We start from the raw sequence: 8,726 nt of genomic DNA, 5'->3' as shown, positions 1-8,726 counted from the left end.
ATTTTTCGCCCGATATGGACTTATATGGCCCCTGAAGCCATTGTTTTGGCCCAATTTGGTTGAAATTGTGCACTAGGAGTACAATTAGTAATATAGTCATGTGTGCCAAATTTGATTGAAATCGGTTCCATATATATGTTTTTCTGATTTCGACAAAAATGGTCAAACTACCAATATTTTCCTTGTAAAATCGCCACTGCTTACTCGAAAAGTTGTAATAATGACACTAATTTTCCTAAACTTCTAATACATATATATCGAGCGATAAATCATAAATAAACTTTTGCGAAGTTTCCTTAAAATTGCTTCAGATTTAAATGTTTCCCATATTTCTTTACTAAAATTGTGTTCCACCCTAGTGCATTAGCCGACTTAAATTTTGAGTCTATAGATTTTGTAAAAGTCTATCAAATTCTGTCCATATCGAGTGATATTTAAATGTATGCATTTGGGACAAACCTTTATATATAGCACCCAACACATTTGACGGATGTGATATGGTATCGAAAATTTAGATCTACAAAGTGGTGCAGGGTATAATATAGTCGGCACCGCCCGACTTTAGACTTTCCTTACTTGTTTTATAGAAATAAAACTTTGCAAAATAATATATATTTGTTTGGTAGGTTTTGGGTAAATTTTTTTCTCAAAATTTTTGGCTCGAGAGGCAACCGTGTGTGTGTGATTCAAAAATGCTGCTAGGATCTGACGAGGGACACTTTTGGTTATCCAGTCAAATATACAGCGATCTCAGTATTGCGCTTGAATTCCACCACCAATAGCTATATTTCTGAATTCAATAGATCAAAATACTTTTGTAGACTTGTAAACAATAAAATTAAGTGTCATTGGAATAAATGTGTAAAGGGTGATACGGTCAAAATTTGGTCAATATAAACTTGACGTATTTCTTTCAATTTTGCATTTAAAAAACCTGAACACCCCTCATTTTGAAGGTGTGTGTGTAGAATGTTGCTTCTATTTTGATTTTGGAATTCACTCTTCAGTTCTCGAAATGCCGTCCAAGCAAGAAGAGCAGCGTATCAAAATTTTGCTCGCGCTTCGCGAAAATCCGAGCTACTCGCACGCAAAGCTGGCAAAATCGCTAAAAGTTGCCAAATCAACCGTTACAAAGTAATTAAAGTGTTTGGGGAACGTTTGTCGACAGCCAGGAAGTCTGGATCGGGGGGAAATCGAAAACCGGAAGCCGCTGAGACGACAAAGAGAGTTGCCGGTAGTTTCAAGCGAAACCCTAACCTCTCTCTCCGAGATGCCGCAAATAAGCTGGGTGTATCGTCTACAACCGTGCATCGAGCCAAAAAACGAGCCGGACTATCGACTTACAAGAAGGTAGTGACTCCAAATCGCGATGATAAACAAAATACGACGGCCAAAGCGCGATCCCGGAGGCTGTACACGACGATGCTGACGAAATTTGACTGCGTGGTAATGGACGACGAAACCTACGTCAAAGCCGACTACAAGCAGCTTCCGGGACAGGAGTTTTATGTGGCAAAAGGAAGGGGAAAGGTAGCAGATATTTTCAAGCACATAAAACTGTCAAAGTTCGCAAAGAAATATCTGGTTTGGCAAGCCATCTGTACCTGTGGCTTGAAAAGCAGCATTTTCATAGCTTCCGGGACTGTCAACCAAGAAATTTACGTGAAAGAGTGTTTGAATAAACGTGCCTTTCCTGAAGAAACACGGTTGTTCCGTACTGTTTTGGCCGGATTTGGCATCTTGCCATTAGTGGAGTGGTACGCCGCCAACAACGTGCAGGTGGTTCCCAAGGACAAGAACCCTCCCAACACGCCAGAGCTCCGTCCAATTGAGAAATACTGGGCTATTGTCAAGCGGAACTTAAAGAAGACCAAAAAAAACTGCTAAGGACGAGCAGCAGTTCAAGGCAAACTGGCTTTCTGCGGCGAAGAAGGTGGACAAGGTGGCTGTACAAAATCTGATGGCAGGTGTCAAGCGTGAGGCCCGGCAATTCGGATTTGGAAAAGCGAAAGCCTAACTGAATATTTTCCTGAATTTTGTACTAAACTTGAAAAAGAAATTTAATTTGATTTTTTAAATAAACGATTTAGCAAAACTGAAGTTGAATCATTGTTGGCTAGTTGGGGGTTTCCACCCAAATTTAGGGGTTTTTTCACGTTGGGGGGATTTTTAGGGGTAACATTTATAGTTCGGTATTTTTTAGGGGTGAATAATATCTTACACCTTATAAAGACAAACAATACTCAACCAAATTTGGAATAATTCCGGCAAAAACTTTACAACAATTCAGGGGTTTGGAGTAAGGGCCTGGAATCACCGAGAAACACTGATCAGTTGGATATATGCACTCCAAGGGATTTGAGTTTTGGAGCCCTGTTTTATATGTAGTCAATTTTGTCCGACTTTAGCCTTTCCTTACCTTTCAGCAAAATCGAAGATTTACCCAAAAAACACTTTGCTTACATATTTTTTCTTTTCTTTAAACATTTATTTAGTTAAGATTTTCGATTTCATGTTACTTGTCTTTCGTTTATATGTAGTTCTATGATTTTGTGGCATACAAATCTATGGCTATGTGTGTGAGTGGATGTAGTTGTTCCATGTATCTCAGATTGAGTATCTGTGTGTGATTGTTTAGATTTCCTTCATTCTTGTTTCATTTTAGTTTCGAGCTAAAATTGTTTAGTTTATGCACAAGTTTGAAATTTCATTGATTCTATATTTGTTTATTACTTGTTTTTTTTTTTATTATTTTATTTTGGCATTTGTGTTTCTGTTGATGTTCATATTTTGTGTGTGTGTGTGTTTTTTTTATTTTTCAAATTTTAATTGATTCAGTTTTTTTTGTTTACAGTACTTTGGGCTTAATCGTAGTCATTCAACAATCACAAAATCAATTTCTCATTTTTGTGTGAACCAATTTTTTTTTTGTTATACAAAACTATTATTTCTTTTACTCATTTTCAATTTATATTTTTTATGTTCTATATTTGATATTTTTAATTAAATTTATAAGGGCTTTTGTTTCAACATAGATACATTCTAGTTTTATTAATTTTTGGTGAGGGTTGTTTTCTTTTTTTTTTAATTATTTTTAATAACTATAGCTAATCAGTGTTATATATAACGAAATTGTATTGGGGAGCATGGGCATAATTTCGCATTGTCTCTAAGGGGAAATCCCTTCCAGTCGGTATATAAGAAACTATAATAGTTTATATTTTTTTTTTTAGAAAACTCGACTCTTTTTTTTTTATTTGTCTAGGGATTGTAATGAAAATCAAAAGATGGAGGTTTTTTGGATATTTTTCGATATTTATTTTTATCCACCACAACATATTCTTCATTTTGGTGAAATTTTTTGAATTATTTCTAGGGGAAATCCCTTCCAGTTGAGATATAAGAAAAAAAGATTCCATATATTTTTTTTTTTTGGAAAATTTGGCATTTTTTGTTTTTCTAGGGATTGTATTGAGGATCAAATGGCGATTTTTTTTGAAAATGTTGACGGTTAGACATTTCTTTTTATTTACCACATAAGTTTTTCATCAGGACTTTGAAGATAATATTGAATATTAGACCTATAGTAGAGATTACAATGGGAATCTAAAAACAGACTTTTCCATTTTTAAAGTCATTTTTGGTTTATTCGATTTTTTAACAAATTTAGAAAAGTCAACCTTTGAATATACGAGATCAGCTTTTTGGGGTTTCTTTGGAAATATCGACGTTTTGACTTTTAAAATATTTTGGAAAAAGTCGATTTTTGTTATGATCGGAGTATCGACTTTAGACGTTCCGAATTTCAACTTTTTTGATTGGCTGCAGAAATATTTGGCTTTTTTAAAAAATGTAGAATAATCTACCTTCGAATATTCGAAATCAACTTTTTTTCAGAAATACCGACTTTTTGACTTTTTTCAATCGTTTTTTTTTTTTTAATTTGAAAAGTCTAGGAACTTATAGTAGAGATTACAATGGGAATCAAAAAACAGACTATTCCATTTTTTAAAGTTATTTTTGGCTTATTCGATTTGTTGGCAAATTTAGAAAAGTCAACCTTTGAATATACGAAGTAAGCTTTTTGGATTTTCTTTGAAAATATATCGACGTTTTGACTTTTAAAATATTTTGGAAAAAATCGATTTTTGTTATCATCGGAGTATCGACTTTAGACGTGCCGAATTTCAATTTTTTTTTGTCTGCAGAAATATTCGACTTTTTGACAAAATTTAGAATAATCGACCTACGAATATTCGAAAGCAACTTTTTTTCAGAAATACCGACTTTATACGTCCCGAATTTCATTTTTTTTAATTGTCTGCAGAAATTTTCTACTTTTTGGAAAATTTAGAATAATCGACCTTAGGTTAGGTTAGGTGGCAGCCCGATGTATCAGGCTCACTTAGACTATTCAGTCCATTGTGATACCACATTGGTGAATCGACCTTAGAATATTCGAAATTAACTTTTGGTTTTTTTTTTAATATCGACTGTTTGACTTTTAATATCGAACATCATGCAATGGGATTCGAAAAGCAGACTTTTCCATTTTTTTAAGTCAACTTTCTATCCAATAAAAATAAGATAAATTTAACGTTAGTTTAACTACGGAAATTTTTTTCTGTGTAGACGTGCCGAATTTCAACTTTTTTAATTGGCTGCAGCTTTTTGGATTTTCTTTGAAAATATATCGACGTTTTGACTTTTAAAATATTTTGGAAAAAATCGATTTTTGTTATCATCGGAGTATCGACTTTAGACGTGCCGAATTTCAATTTTTTTTAATTGTCTGCAGAAATATTCGACTTTTTTAAAAAATGTAGAATAATCTACCTTCGAATATTTGAAATCAACTTTTTTTCAGAAATACCGACTGTTTGACTTTTTTCAATCGGTTTTTTTTTTTAATTTGAAAAGTCTAGGGACTTATAGTAGAGATTACAATGGGAATCTAAAAACAGACTATTCAATTTTTTAAAGTTATTTTTGGCTTATTCGATTTGTTGGCAAATTTAGAAAAGTCAACCTTTGAATATACGACGTAAGCTTTTTGGATTTTCTTTGAAAATATATCGACGTTTTGACTTTTAAAATATTTTGGAAAAAATCGATTTTTGTTATCATCGGAGTATCGACTTTAGACGTGCCGAATTTCATTTTTTTTTGTCTGCAGAAATATTCGACTTTTTGACAAAATTTAGAAAATCGACCTACGAATATTCGAAATCAACTTTTTTCAGAAATACCGACTTTTTGACTTTAAAAATTTTTTTTTTGTGGAAAAAGTCGATTTTTGTTATCATCAGAGTACCGACTTTATACGTCCCGAATTTCATTTTTTTTTTAATTGTCTGCAGAAATTTTATACTTTTTGGAAAATTAAGAATAATCGACCTTAGGTTAGGTTAGGTTAGGTGGCAGCCCGATGTATCAGGCTCACTTAGACTATTCAGTCCATTGTGATACCACATTGGTGAATCGACCTTAGAATATTCGAAATTAACTTTTGGTTTTTTTTTAATATCGACTGTTTGACTTTTAATATCGAACATCATGCAATGGGAGTCGAAAAGCAGACTTTTCCATTTTTTTAAGTCAACTTTCTTTCCAATAAAAATAAGTTAAATTTAGCGTTAGTTTAACTACGGAATTTTTTTTCTGTGTAGACGTGCCGAATTTCAACTTTTTTAATTGGCTGCAGAAATATTCGACTTTTTGACAAAATTTAGAATAGTCGACCTTCGAACATTCGAAATAAACGTTTGTTTTTTTTTCAGAAATATCGACTTTTTGACTTTTTTTGGGGAAAAAGTAGATTTTTGTTATCATCAGAGTACCGACTTTATACGTCCCGAATTTCAATTTTTTTTTTCTAATTGTCTGCAGAAATTTTTTACCTTTTGGAAAATTTAAAATATTCGAAATTAACTTTTGGGGGGTTTTTTTTTTTTTTTTAATATCGACTGTTTGACTTTTAATGTCGAACATCATGCAATGGGAGTCGAAAATCAGACTTTTTCATTTTTTTAAGTCAACTTTGGCATATTCGATTTTTTGACAAATGTTAGAAAAATCGACCTTCGAATGTTCGAAATCAACTTTTTGGGACTTATTTTTCTTTTTTTTGGAAAATGATTTTTAAAATAATTGAAAAAGTCGATTTTTGTTATCATCGGAGTACCGACTTTCGACGTGCCGAATTTCAGTTTTTTTAAGTTTATGCAGAAATATTCGACTTTTTGAAAAAAATTAGAAAATTTGACCTTCGAATATTCAAAATCAACTTTTTGGTTTTCTTTGAAAATAACGACTTTTTGACTTTTAAATATTTTGGAAAAAGTCGATTTTTGTTATCATCGAAGTACCGACTTTAGACGTCCCGAAATTCAACTTTTTTTATATTGTCTGCATAAAATTTTCCAAATCACATTCCCCTTTCAATCGGCTTTTTTATTAATGTGAAAAGTCAATATTCGACTTTTCAATTTTAAAAAAACCGATATTCGACTTTTTTTGAAAAATTAACTTTGCAATATTTCGAAAAGTCGATTTTTTTGGTATTCATCAATTGGGGTTTTGCAAAACTTGTCTTCGGCATTTTTTCAAATTCATTTTTTTTAAGTCTAAAAGTCGATTAAACGAATTTTAAACACGACTTTCATTTCGACTTTTTTTTGACAAAAAGGCGATTATAAAGTTCGTAGAAAAGTCGAATTTCCAATTTTTGTATCGCTAGCCTATGGGTCACGAGTAATAGTTGTAATCAAAAACTCGACTTTTGCAAATTTGGAAATTTCGACTTTTAAATTTTTACACGGATACAATTTTTCTAAAATTAGGAACTTGCAAAAGCCGATTATAGGAGTTTGGATTTTTTTTTTGGTCCCCCATCAAAAGTCTATTAGTCGACTCAATCGTAGACAATTATGGACTACTGGAACTCAAGAATAGGAACCAACTAGTAGCAATGATTGCAAAGATCGATAAAAAAAACGGTGGCTCCCAGGAATTGTAATGAAAAACCGTTTTTTTTAGACTTTTCTTCAATTTCGACTATTTTCCAAAAATCGATTTTGGACTGATCAATCTTTTTAAAAAATTGACTTTTTTATTTTCCGACTTTTGCTAAATTTGAAAAAGTCGATTTTTCGATATTTGATTATTGGAAAATTGCAAATTTCGTTTATTTTCAAAATTTGAAAAAGTCGACAATCGACTTTTAAAAAATCGTTTTCGATATTCTAGTCGAATATCGATTTTTTAAAATTTTGCAAAAAATCGAAGTGTCGAAGTTTGCATATATCGAGATTTGACTCGAAATATCGACATTTTCAAATTAAAAAAAAATAAGACCAAGAGTCTACTTTAGCGATTTTTTTTCTAAACTTGACTTTTCGGATTTTTTTAAAATTTTGAAAGTCAAATTTTCAATACTCGATTATTCGACAAAAGATGTTTTTTCCATATTGTAGTCGAATGTCGACTTTTTCAAATTTAACAAAACAAAAAAACAATATTTGACTTTTTAAAAAATCGACTTTTTGCATTTTGGAAAATTCGAAACATGACTCTTAGGATTTTTTTTTTAAATTTGAAAAAGTCCAATTTTCGATACTCGATTATTCGACAATTGTAAAAAGTAGACTTCTCGATTTTTTTCCAAATTTAAAAAATTGACATTCGATTTTTTTAAATCGTTTCCGCAAAGGTAAATTTTTGCATATTCTAGACGAATATCGACTTTTTCAAATTGTGAAAAAAAAATCGAAAAGTCGACTTTTGCAAATGTTGAATAGTCAAATATCGAATAATCTTCATTTTCAAAATTTTCAAAAAATCTACTTTAGCAAAAGTCGACTTTTCATATATTTTTCAAAACTTGAAAATGCCGATATTCGACTTTTTAAAAAATCTACTTTTGTAAAATTTGGAAAAGTCGATTTTTTGATATTCGAATATTGGACTTTGCTAAAATTTGACTCTTCGGCATTTTTTTTTAATTGAAAAAGTCACAATTTCCATATTTGTTTATTCAACAATTGAAAATGTAGACTTTTCGATTTTTTTTTTTTTCAAATTTGAAAAGAAGATAATTCCTAATCTTCTTTTCAAATTTGAAAAATAATGACATCAAAAAGCCGACTTTTAGTCTTTTTTTCAATTTTGACTATTCGGTTTTGGCAAACGTTGATACTGCAGTATTTTTAAAAAATTGGCTTTTGGATTTTCCGACTTTTGCGAAATTTTAAAATTTTCGATTTTTCCATATATGACTTTTCGACATTAGAAACCCCCGACTTTCCTTCTTCAAAGGCGGCATTTTACTATTCGAATTTTTAAAGATCGTGTCCGCAAAAGTCTATTTTTTATATAGTCAAATGTCAACTTTTTAAAAATTTTGAATGAATTGGAAAAGTCGACTTTCGCAATAGTCGAATAATCGAGTACTGTAAAAAAACTTTTTAAAATTTTATAAAATGCCCAGTAGTCAACCTTAGCAAAAGTCGTATTTTCAATTTTGTTTTTTCAAAATTTGAAAATTCCGATATTCGACTTTTTGAATTTTGCAAAATTTGAAAAAGTCGATTTTTTTGATATTCGTCTATTGGACTTTTGTAAAACTTGATACATCGACATTTGTAAAATTTGAAAATATAAATTTTTCGATACTCAATTTTTGGGATTTTGCAAAGTCATCCCGTCTAATATTTTCAAAATTTGAA

Source organism: Haematobia irritans, chromosome 4 (genome assembly GCF_050003625.1).
Source record: "Haematobia irritans isolate KBUSLIRL chromosome 4, ASM5000362v1, whole genome shotgun sequence".
Classification (NCBI taxonomy): Eukaryota; Metazoa; Arthropoda; class Insecta; order Diptera; family Muscidae; genus Haematobia; species Haematobia irritans.
The sequence above is the reverse complement of the archived record's forward strand: the minus strand, read 5'-3'. Positions refer to the sequence as shown.